The 13,079-nt window shown below is 38.7% G+C and overlaps 1 pseudogene; it reads right to left on the bottom strand.

Annotated features, from left to right (window-relative positions):
- Window positions 1–6: 6 nt before the first annotated feature.
- LOC132029680 (peroxidase 52-like) lies at window positions 7–2,824 on the bottom strand (annotated as a pseudogene).
- Window positions 2,825–13,079: the final 10,255 nt, after the last annotated feature.

The raw sequence follows: 13,079 nt of genomic DNA on the forward strand, positions 1-13,079 counted from the left end.
AATACTACTCCATCCGTCCCAAAAAAAATTTCTTACTTTCCTTATTAGTTTGTCTAAAAAAGATTAGCACATTTCAATTTAAAAATAATTTAACTTTAGGAGATGATTTACAGCCACACAAATATCTAAAGCTTGTTTTGAACTATACATTTCAAAAGTCTCCTTTTATTTCTTAAACTCAGTACCAAGTCAAATTAAGACAATCTTTTTGGGATGGAGGGAGCACTTTTGAATTACTAGAATTTAAACAATAGTTATATATGGTGTAAACTGTTGTGAACATGCCCATTCCTGATTATACTATTGGCCTAAATTAGAATTTTATTTGGGATCCAGCCGAAGGACAGGTGTCAGGATGGCTGTGGCTTAGCGGATATATGTTTGTTATAACTTGTGCTCGTAGGTATCAGTAGAGGGGTATGCGTGTTGTGATTATGCTTAGCCAAAGACTCTGCTTCCCATCTTCAATTCTCTCCGTCTCTCATCTCCTTTTTCTACTATCCGTAATTAGTTTATTTTCAGTATTTTCCTTTGTAAATGAGTGGTTTGATTGTTGCAATTACTATCCCAGAGCTGTAAATGTTGTATTCCAGTTCTCATTAATACCTTTTTTTTTTTGGCAATATCAGTGTGTATAACTTAAATCTATTGAGTTTGAAGAGTTGCGGAGAAGAGAACAAACCAACTAAGGCAACCATGTCCTTTGCGGAAAGACCAACAGCACTGAAGCTAGAGATAAGACGGTTAAGGTTGAAAGTTGGTTGAGGAATGCTGTTATTCGCAGCACTTTGACTTGCTGTCCTGGCATCTCTTCTTCCTAGTTTTACATCCCAATTAGGCCCTCCAAGCTGCATATATACATCCAACATTCTTGGTTAGCATAAAATTTAACAGGCGGTTTACATAAGAAATAGGAAAAATTACAGCCAAACATCATCCGGCCTTCTAGTTTACAGAATATGTATACAGTGTACAGGTAGTGTATAGTTTATATTAAATATACATCTAATATACATATATTAAATATACATCTAATATATATACTTATAATATACATAGAACAGACAGTCGAAGTGTATAGGTAGTGGATACTTCGGCTATGTTTGTAAAATTAGTTGGCCGAAAGGTATATTTGCATAAGTTTAAATAAGAAATATGGTGATAATAACATGAAGAATGAACTTACGATGACAACAGAGTCGGGCAAGAACGCCAAATAAAATGTCAAGACAAGAGACGACATCTAAGATCTTTTTCGAACAGATTTGATGTCGTCAATAACTTCAAATCCTCTGGCAGAATTGAAATTTGCCTGTGCCCTCTTTTCGCCTGTGAAGGTTGATGTATCATCCAGGAACAATGATCCGTCGCATCCCTGAAATAAATTCATTAAGCAATTGCGGCAACCAAAAAAAAAAAAAAAAAAAAAAAAAAAAAACATAAAAAATTGAGGTAAACGTGACTGATTTAGGAGTATGACAAGTCAAAAGTTACACAATTAGGTTATTTCGCCTAATGTAACTTATCGATCTAATGGAGACTAAGACATGATTTTATTAGTATTTGAAAAATAATATTTGAAGTTAAGTTGAAAAAAGGTATATTTGGTAATTAAAGTTTTGTTTGAACATGCATTTCACTTAAAAAAAGTGTTGTGTTTTGTGAGAGAATCGTTTTTACTTAAAAAGGTGATTAGAATCAGTTTTCAAGACTTCAAATTAGAGTGGAAAAATTGATATAACCCACCAGGCCACCGGCCACCACCCCTGGAGGTGAAAGCCTGGGTGGATGATTTTCGAATAAATAATAATATAACCAGAAGTTCTTTTTTAAGAAAACTTTGTATGTCCAAACGGGCCCTTATCATACCTTGTAAATGCCTGGAGACAGAAAAAGATGTACACGACTTTACTAGTAAACAAGACACCAACAAAGTGTCCAATTGTCAAACTTTAGTCTCACGAAGAAAAAACATCACGATCCTAAGACACTTGGCAACAGAAAATACTAAACATGTTGGAAATATGTAAGTGCGCACTATATAACACTTTTATGTTGTTAATAGATAAACGTCGTACTACATATAATAAAACATTAGCGTGTTTAGAACGTGGAAACAACGACAACAATAATATTTGAAAAAAGGCTGAATTGGTGAAAATATTCCTAAATTTGGCACGAAATATTACTTTAGTCCTCAAACTATTGCCACACTTAAAAACACCCCTAATATTGGCAAACTGAATTTAAATTCACCCCATGTTGCTACATGGCACAGCAAGAAAATGCCAAGTGGACAGCACGTGGATTCACGTTGCTGAGGTGTCCTAACACGGGGGTGAATTTAAATTGAGTTGGCCAAGATTAGGGGTATTTTTATGAGGGTCAATAGTTCAGACTAAAGATTTAAACGCGCTTAAGTTTGGGGTGTTTTCACCACTTCAGCCTTGAAAAAACGATCGGAAAAAAGGAGAGGAAATCAAGAAAGTAAATTACATTGACGAAGCAATCGTGGAAGAATAGGCGAAGTAGGGAAGCACCCATTCGGGTTTCCTTCTGAATGGCAGAACGAACAACAGATTTCACAGTTTCATAGAGCTTAGGACATGATTTTGAGTAAAATCCAGTGGTGAGTTGAGCTGTGGAGCCTCCCATTAAACTCACTAGGAAAAACAAAAATATGGCAGTCTTAAAAGAAGCCATGGATGAATTTTTACTTAGAAATATAATAATGTTATAACCTATTACTTTGAAGAGAAGAAGTGTGGTACATTGATGAGAAAAATCACGTATTTATAGTGAAGCTGTGGAGACTAGAGAATGCTTTCTCAGGGTTATTGTTTTCGGCAGGTTACCTAACACGGAGACCCCATCGCATGTCTTTTTACGTTTGACAGAATTAAAGCAAACAGAACCGATAAGATCAATAAAAAATGGATCATTTACTTCTTGACAGTATTTGAATAGTAAAACCGGTCCGCGTATACCTGTTTGAAAATTGCAGGAAGTTATTAAAGTATGACACTTTACGACTTGTTATGATCTTAAGTTATTAAAGTATGACACTTTACGACTTGTTATGATCTTATTAGTCATACAAAGGGGACCCAAAGAAAACCAAGAATCTTATGATTTGGTGAAGAAAAGACTTGAGGGAATATTAAAGTGCAAGGTGGACTTTCCCGACATTACCCAAAGAAAACCAAGAATCTTATGATTTGGTGAAGAAAAGACTTGAGGGAATATTAAAGTGCAAGGTGGACTTTCCGGACATTAGCAAAACGTAAAGTAGATTCATCGACTTGTTACTCGCACAATTAAACAGCACAACTGTTAATTAAAAGTGTCCTTATTTTAGTTATATACATGTACCTTGATCAAAAGGATGGTAAAAACTTTTCTTAAATTAAAAAAACAAAAAGAGCGATGTAAGAGTACATAGATAATTTTTAATTTATTTTCGCTTATCCAATATGTGTTGTTTAGTCACGAGGCACGCACTGATAGTGTTTGTAACAGCTAAATTTCGTTCCTGAAAATAATAATCAAGACAAGAAAAATAACGAGAAGTATTCAATTGGAGTATTTGATTTCAATAATTTGTGCGGGTTACAATTTTTAGAAAATCTTCATCAAAGATGTAATTCTCTGATTTTTCTCCTCGTGACCATCAGCTCAAGGGCTTGGCAGGTTGTTCTTGAATTGATGGATTAAGCTTGTTATTTGAATTTGACCAGGAATGTGGGGCAGACTTTTGACCGCGGACATGGAATGTATGGAAGGCTAGCGGATCACCACTAAAGAGACAGGCTTTGGATATGCGGAAAACTCACGGATCACCGTTTGAAGATGAAGAATAATTCTTGATTTGCGGAAGACATAGTCTGCCCCACATTCCTGGTCAAATTCAAATAACAAGCTTAATCCATCAATTCAAGAACAACCTGCCAAGCCCTTGAGTTGATGGTCATGAGGAGAAGAATCAGAGAATTACATTTTTGATGAAGATTTTCTAAAAATTGTAACCCGCACAAATTATTGAAATCAAATACTTCAATTAAATACTTCTCGTTATTTTTCTTGTCTTGATTATTATTTTCAGGAACGAAATTTAACTGTTACAAACACTATCAGTGGACATGGAATGTATGGAAGGCTAGCGGATCACCACTAAAGAGACAAGAGTTTAAACAAATTTAATATGGATTTTAATTTCAGAAAATTCCTTTGTCTATACTCTACAGTATAATATTGATTTAAGTTATATATAGAATTTAAAAAGTTATCCTTAAAAATATACAATGGTATATCCTAAAAAATATACTGTGGTATATGTAGATAAAGACAATAACCTTTGACTGATTCGCTGCTTTTTCAAAAGTAAGAGAAATTACCATGAATTTGAAGTTGTACCTACTTTTACCCTGAATTTGAAGTTGTACCTGCTTTTCTTGTTTGAGCATTGGACACTACTTCTTGTGACATAGGCAAGTTAAACGTCCAAGAATATTTTGCTTTTAAAAGCAGAAAGAACATATCATCTCATTGTGCATTCATATTGGAAGCTTCTTCATATTCTTTGGGGACTGCATTACTTAAATCTAATTTCTTTGGGAGTTTCTTATATACTTCCTCTATCTCATTTTATGCGATGTATTTTTTTTTAATTTTTTTTTAGAAATAATAATTTTTTAATAGTTATAAACAATTTAATTTTAAATTTACATTTTACCGACATAAATTTATAGTTATGAAAATATTTATAACTTATTCTAGACCATAAATAGCAAAAATAATTTTGATTTGTTGCATACCTTACTTAATCAAAGTGCATCATATAAAGTGGGGCGAACAAAGTAATACTAACAACATGGATCTTGCATTTGCCCAAAAGCTTCGTCACTCTTACTTTGTTAAATTTCACAAGACTGAAAGAGTTTTCCTTCTATTGTTTTGGTTCATTTTTGTTGCTCTTTCTCTAATTATGGTAATTATGGAATGCTCGGACTAATTACAAGGTTCAAAAGATTGATCGGACCAATCATGCTTATGAACATCTACTTTTGGTTAGTTACGTCAGAGGATGTGGTAACATCGGGGATATACGTGTATACAATGAAAATCGGGATCTAAGGTCTCGACCCAACGGCCGAAGGTCCGGAATGAGAACAAGGAGTAATAGGTCATTGTTTGCTCGACTGGTCGGATAGGAACGTTCCGGACTCAGTCATTCGTATGCAGTAACATTCGAAGAGTTACGCTTCAAGTTGATAAGGGTCCGAGAAATACGGCCCATTGCGGTTTTCTCTCCGCTTAACATGCCACTCAGCTGTTGAACTCGAGATTCAAGGAATCATTATCCCATGATTGATTTAGTTACCATGTATAACACGAACACTTGTAGTATAAATAGGGAGGTAAACCCTCATAAGGAGGCATCTCATATTTTTACTTTCTTCTGCATACTTATATGAAAATCCTAATTCATAAAGCTCCGTAAACATCAAAGGTTATAGAATTTTATACCAATTGGCTCGAGTTTGAAGTGCTTAGGCCTCAATTCGGACCAGACATTGTGCTGTTCTTCAAATCCACTGAGGCTATCTCTTTACTTTCGTGTCATTAATATTTATCCATTGTTGTTATTCCTTTACTTTATAAACGAATCAAACCGCGTATCCTTTGAACCACATACAAATTGAATTGTTACCTTTTTAAGGGGTAAACAGTTTGGCGCCTACCGTGGGGCCAAGGATAGTAGCGGTGATTTGTTTGCAACTCAACTTTCACTTGCTCTTTTGCCTTTTGTGATTTCAGGGTTAACTTCGACATGTCGAACCTCAGCCACTCTGATCACTTAAACAATGCGGATAACAACAACCACGATGAGAACCCTAACAATGGGGTACCATTGAACATCATGCCTTCGGGCGACCCAATAGACGATCCTTCTGTTGATGCGAGTGCTGTCAACTCTAATGTAGCCGTTAATGACAGCGGAGATCCGCCCGTTGATAGGGCATCTGCTCGTAAAGCAGCCGAAGAGACGGGAGAGGAGATTAATTTATGTGTGATTTATAATTTATTGCAAGAACATCAGGTGTAACCATGCTACAACACCAGACGGCTATATCTCAACTCCAAAAGAACAACAACGGGGTCAGGGTAGCGGAACCAAACCGAGTACCAGTGCCATCCTATAGGGAAATTGAGATAAGTAGCGATCGAGAATGGTCGGTGCCCAATTAATCGTTCGAGGTGATAAAGATGTTGGAGGCGTTGTCTAAACCGATCGACTCTAATGAAAAGATGGTGGAGGATTATAATTCCCGAGTGGATCAGATTCCAGGGGCACCTCCAATTCTGACTGGGGCGAAAACCAAATATATTGTTCGAAGACCTTTCCCAGCAAGTGCGGCTTCGAAGTTGATCCCAAAGAGATTTAAGATGTCGGATATCCCGAAATATGATGGGACAATAGATCCACAAGAACATATAACCGCTTATGCCTGTGCCATAACGGGTAACGATCTGGAGGATGATGAAATTGAGTCGGTAATGTTGAAGAAGTTCGATGAGACATTGACCAAGGGGCAATACAATGGTATTGTACGCTGCCCGAGCACTCTATTCCATCCTTCGAGCTGCTCGCAAATGCTTTTGTAAAGGCTCACGCGGGGGCCCCGGAAGGTGAAGGCGAGAAAGTCCAACATATTCAAGATCTTCCAAAGGGACGACGAACAGCTCAGAGAGTTCATGATAAGGTTCCAGAAAGAAAGGATGTTGCTGCCTCCGGTTCCCGACGAGTAGGCGACTCAAGCTTTCACGAAGGGACTTAACCCCCGAAGTTCTAACGCTTCCCTCAAACTGAAAGAAAATCTATTAGAGTTCGGAGCTGTTACATGGGCGGATGTCCATAACAGGTATGAATCCAAGATACGGGTGGAGGATGATCAGCTCGGGCTCCTACCAGGTCCGGTTAACTGGATAAAAAATTTCAAATAGACCAAAAAATGTGATAGAAATAAAATTCCAACCATCAAGACATAGATATCATCCATACCCTCAACCCGAGAGGTCCACCATCAGGTCAGATAAGGGAAGAAGGGTGTCACGACCCAACTAGGGCCATGACAGGTACCCGGGGCTAACCACCGAGCACCACTCATTCTATTACTCATCCTGCGTTCATTCATATTTCTTAGGCCAAACCCATCGCCAGCCTCTTGTGGTCGACGACTTCTTTCACTTGAACACCTCAAGTGACCTTTGTTCCATTTAGACACTTCAGGTGGACAACCAGTGTTTCATTTAGGCTCTTTTCGCTGACATGGCAATTTGGGTGAGTTTCACGTTGAATAGGCGCGTGAAAATGCTATTTTGACGTCTGGGAACATATTTTTCTTAGTTTTTAACTATTTTCTTTTTGGTTCTTTTCTTTATTTAGTTACGGGGGGTCCCACACACCCTCTTCCCCACACTTCTCCTTCTTCAAATTTCGAAAAAATGGTGAGCCCTCTTCCCCAAACTTCTCCTTCTCCAAATTTCTTAAAAATATGGAACTAAAAGTTGGTGGACCTTATTAAATTGTTAAGAAATACCATAACCACCACCTTGCCACCACAACGCCATCAATTTCCTTCACTAGATTATGAGCTGTTCAACTATTTGCAGAACATAAATCCCAAAAGAACATAATTCAAAACACGAATTGCCAACACATGTTGAAATGGGATGTACGTATCAATCTCCACTCACACATTATATACACAAACAGAAAATTTGCTTCTTGATCGTAGATAAAAACACAAAGAAAAAACATATACAAAACGCAAAAACCCCAATTCATGAAAACAACAGCACAAAATCATGACCCATCAATTTTGGCCTTAACATTGTCGATGGTGTCACTGCTCAACCTTGTTATGACTTTTTGAATTACTACTAATGCTTTTGTGTTCAGCCATAGTTGCTGAACTTAAATTTGAGTTCTTGAAAAGAGGAGGTTGAGATGGAGTTTAAGTTTTGAAAAACCCATATCCTTTCTTTACTTTTTTTTTTTTGCTGATACATAATTTGTGTATTGATTTAACTTGCTGCGTTAAAAAATGATAGGAGTAGAAGGTTGGATTTAGTGGTGGTGTTGCGGTGGCAATGTGGTGGTGGATGGGGATGGAGGAAGTGTTGAGAAGGAGAGATAAACAAGAAGAAGTGAAAAAAAAATTGCAATGGTGGGGATGCAGTGAAAGAAGACGGGGAAGAGCGGGGGGGGGGGGGGGGAGGGATGCGGGAAGAAGAAGACACGGGAACATAGGGGGGGGGAGAAGGAATGTGAAGAAGGCAACAAGAGTCTGGGGGCGGGGGGTGGATAGAAATTCTAAAGAAAAATAAATAAAAAGTTTTTTTTTTTTGTAAAAAAATAAAATTTCCACGTGTCCCATACGAATTCGTTTATTTTTCCACGTAAGAGGCGCTTGGCAACACGACTTCAGTTAATTCTGAAATTGTGCAAAAAGAGCCTAAATGAAACACTGGTTGTCCACCTGAAGTGTCTAAATGGAACAAAGGTCACTTGAGGTGTTCAAGTGAAAGAAGTCGTCGACCACAAGAGGCTGGCGATGGGTTTGGCCTATTTCTTATGCTCATAATCATAGAAAACTATTTTCATTTGAAACATATTCACTTTATATACATAAGCACTTCGGCTATCAAAATAATATATATATATATATATATATATATATATATATATATATATATATATATATATACGTACGATGAGAACCATGAGACCATACTACCCACACCTACGTATCTACGAGCCTCTACTAGTGTACTAGACATATGGACGGGACAAGACCCCGTCGTGCCCAAAACATATATATACCAAAAGAATAAATCAATGGCACCTCCGGGAAAATGGAGTGCTCTCAAGACAGCTAATAGCTCCTACGAATCTGGATCACCTCCCTGTCTACCTGTGGGCATGAACACAGAGTCCAAAGAAAACGGACGTCAGTACGAACATTGTACTGAGTATGTAAGGCGTCAACAATAATAATACATCAATGAAATAGGGAAACATCAAATGAGGAGCAATCTGTAACTGACTGTCAATTATAAAAGAAATACTGCATGCTGGCTTACTTCATAATTATCATCACATCATGTATGCATATATGTATAAGCTGCCCGACCATATAGGTACGGTGTAATAATCATTAGCCTGCGTCCAGGCCTCCCGCGTCCGGGGTGCCATCTCATGCCGCCCACTAGTGGTGTCTGTCCATGCTATCTAGACATAGTGTATACGCTGCCCGCCTTAGCGGTGTGCCCTACCATATAGGCGCGTGTAATCATCATCATATACTTATCATAATGCATGCATAGAAACTCAAAGACAACTATACTTTATCGGGGTTGACATAAGGTCGTGAACCCCCGATTCCATTGTGGAGCATTCATAAACATTCTACCTCACCTTGAAGGAGTTAGCATATAAGGTGAGTGTATATAGTCTATAACATCAATGGATTATAGATAGCATCATTAGCTTAATAGGAACATCATATCATGGACTCTAGAATCTTTAGACTTAAGCTCATCATCATCATGAGCGTGCTCATAATGTATCTCTTATCTCATATGGCTATTTATGAACATAGACTCTTAGTTTTTTGGAAACTAGGAAATTCTTGAAGAAGGAGGGAAATCATGCCATAAGATTCATGTCTTAGAAAGAAAGGACTAGCCTCACATACCTTTTTTGTTTAACAATTCTATCGCTTGATTGTCCTCCCTCGATACTCGCGTTTCTACCTTCAAGAAAGTTCGTATTAACATTAGCCAATCGATTACATGAACGTGTTTACTAATGCTAGAGAAAATTGGGCAGCATTTTCTTTGTTTATACAACTTTCCTCATATTCCATATCAACTCCCAAACATCAATAACATCATTCACAATGTTGTAAACAACAATCATCATTTATCTACATTATCCACATTTCACAATTTTACTTCAATTCTCTATAATCATGATCATAGTTCACTATCGCGTTCTTTCACATATAATACTCACTCCATGTTCTAAATGTCATTTATAACCTACTTACAATCACAACATATCCATATTCATGATTCATTCCAAGCTATGGCTCAACAATGACACTATTCCCACATTTATGACCCATTTCCTATATTCTTCTACAATCCAAGTGTTTCAACTTCTCAATACCTTAAAAAATATGAAAAGATCATAAAACTTACCTTAGATAGTGTAGGAATAGACCTTAAGTGGAAATACCCTTGCTTGGTATCCGGCAATACATCAATAGCGAAATCAATTTCTCTTTCTGGAGGAAGGCCTGGAAGTTCATCTGGAAATACATCCGGAAATTCATTCACTACCAAAACGGATTGGAAAGTTGGCGACTTCGCTTCGGTGTCATGAACTCAGACTAAGTGATAAATATAGCCCTTAGCTATCATCTTTCTTTCCTTAAGGTAGGAAATAAACTTACCTCTTGGAGATGCCGCATTACCCTTCCATTCAAGCACGGGCTCTCCCGGAAATTGAAACCGAACTACTTTCATTCGGCAATAAACATTAGCATAACATTGGGCCAACCAATCCATACCCATAATCACATCGAAATCTAACATTTCCAGCTCAAATAAATCAGCTCTAGTCTGGCGGTCACAGATCACTATTACATAATTTTTATACACTTGTCTAGCTATCACGGAATCACCAACCGGAGTAGATACCTCAAAAGGTTTAATTGGCTCGGGTTTCACCCTAATACGACCAGCAACATATGGAGTAATATAAGATAGGGTAGAACTCGGATCTATCAATGCATACACATCATGCGGGAAAATACGGATAATGTACATTCTTCAATGAACCCCATCGTGGAGGACTAAAGATCTGAAATCGTTGGCTAAAGCATACATGATACCGAGTGGCACCGAGGTAGATGCTCCCCTGCGGCCTTTATCCCTCCCCCCTTGGAATCCGAGAAGTCGCCTACCGGCGCGAGAAGAACCGGCCGCTAATCCGTAGGCCGAACCCCAACTCTACCACTCACCGACGGCTCATCTCACGTGTCCTCGGCCACGGGCATAGCAAGCATCCGAACCTTCGGCGACAATATTGAAATGTAATCTACCGCCTTTTTAAAAATCGGGATGTAGGGTTCTCCTCGGCTATAATCTCCCCCAAACCGAGAACCCGAGGCCCGCGAACTCGACCTCGTCCCGAAATTAGGAGCGATCAAATCTCCCTCAATTCGTGGAGGTGCACTAGTCATTTTTAAAACGAGTGTCAGGGATATGACATAGTTTGATCCCCCTCTCGTAATCACTACCGCCCCCATAGATCCGGTCCCTCTTGTTTTGCCCCTATCAATGTCACGATCACCCTTTTGCGGATGTTGTTGTCCTTACGGATTCCGGGGCATGGGCTTGAATGCGGGAAATATCCATCCCATCTTGCAATGAAGCCGTCCGAGTCCTTGAACAAATGTGGTCCCAAACCACTCACAAATCGATGCACCCGATCTCCCATGTCGGCCACCATTTTCGGGCAATTTTTTCAAAGAATTAAATTGAAGGCTATACTCCCAGGCACTCATATTTACTTGTTTTAAATTTAAGAACCTATCCACTCTAGCTCGACCGACCTCGGGTGGCATGTAGTGGCGGATAAAGGCATCTACGAATTCTTGCCAAACGGGAGGAGGCGCATTCTCTTTTCTTGATGCTATCCAATTATTATACCATAAGAATAATATCTCGAGTCTATAAGAGATGTCAACTCCACAGATTCAGTTTTGGATGCATGAATAATCTTCAATGTCCTCAATATTTCATCAATAAAGCCTTGCGGATCTTCATCCTGCTTTGACCCAAAAAACTCCGGAGGATTGAAGCTCATGAAATCACGGGCTCTGGTGCTAGCTGACCGATCACTTGGACCCACATTTTATCGTTGTGCCTGGGCAGCAACTAATTGCGTCAATAAATGAATGGCCTCGGTCACTTGTTGACCCGAAGTAGCTGGCGGAGGAACTGGAGGGATAGGAGGCCGGAGCCGCGCCCTTCTTGTTCTTCTCGTACGGCGGAGTAGAAAGGAATGGTTATCTGAGCCTCATTATGTGATTCGCCCTCTTCTACATTCATTGGTGGCTCTCTTTCTGCCCGCCTTTTCATCCTAGTCTTGCCCTTCTGGGCGGCTTTAGCTTTTCCTTTTGGCGGCATTTCTGAAATCAAAGCACACTATTAAGGAAGAGAAAATCTTATAACACAGCTCTATCGCACGATCTCTTAAGATGAAAGATGGTCATTTTTCCTAAATGCCCTGTAGCCTCCTGTTTATTAGCGTGGCGCGTAACATACCATAAACAAGATTCTACTAGACACGGCTTGTAGATACATTCTAGACCGAAGGTTTGCGATACCACTTTTGTCATGACCCAACTAGGGCCATAACGGGTACCCGGGGCTAACCACCGAGCACCACTCATTCTATTACTCATCCTGCGTTCATTCATATTGCTTATGCTCATAATCATAGAAACTATTTTCATTTGAAACATATTCACTTTATATACATAAACCCTTCGGCTATCAAAATAGTATATATATATATATATATATATATATATATATAGACGATGAGAAACTGTGAGACTATACTACCCACACCTACGTATCTACGAGCCTCTACTAGAGTACTAGACATATGGATGGGACAGGACCCCGTCGTGCCCAAAACATAGATATACCAAAAGAATAAATCAATGGCACCTCGGGAAAATAGAGTGCTCTCAAGTCGACTAATAGCTCTACAAACGGATCACCTCCTCGTCTACCGTGGGCATGAACACGGCGTCCAAAAAAACGGACGTCGCACGAACATTGTACCGAGTATGTAAGGCATCAACAATAATAATACATTAATGAAATAGAAACATCAAATGAGGAGCAATCTAGAATCGATCGTCAATTATAAAGAAATACGCGTACGTTGGCTTACTTCATAATTATCATCACATCATGTATGCATATATGTA

This window comes from Lycium ferocissimum, chromosome 1, assembly GCF_029784015.1.
Source record: "Lycium ferocissimum isolate CSIRO_LF1 chromosome 1, AGI_CSIRO_Lferr_CH_V1, whole genome shotgun sequence".
Taxonomy (NCBI): Eukaryota; Viridiplantae; Streptophyta; class Magnoliopsida; order Solanales; family Solanaceae; genus Lycium; species Lycium ferocissimum.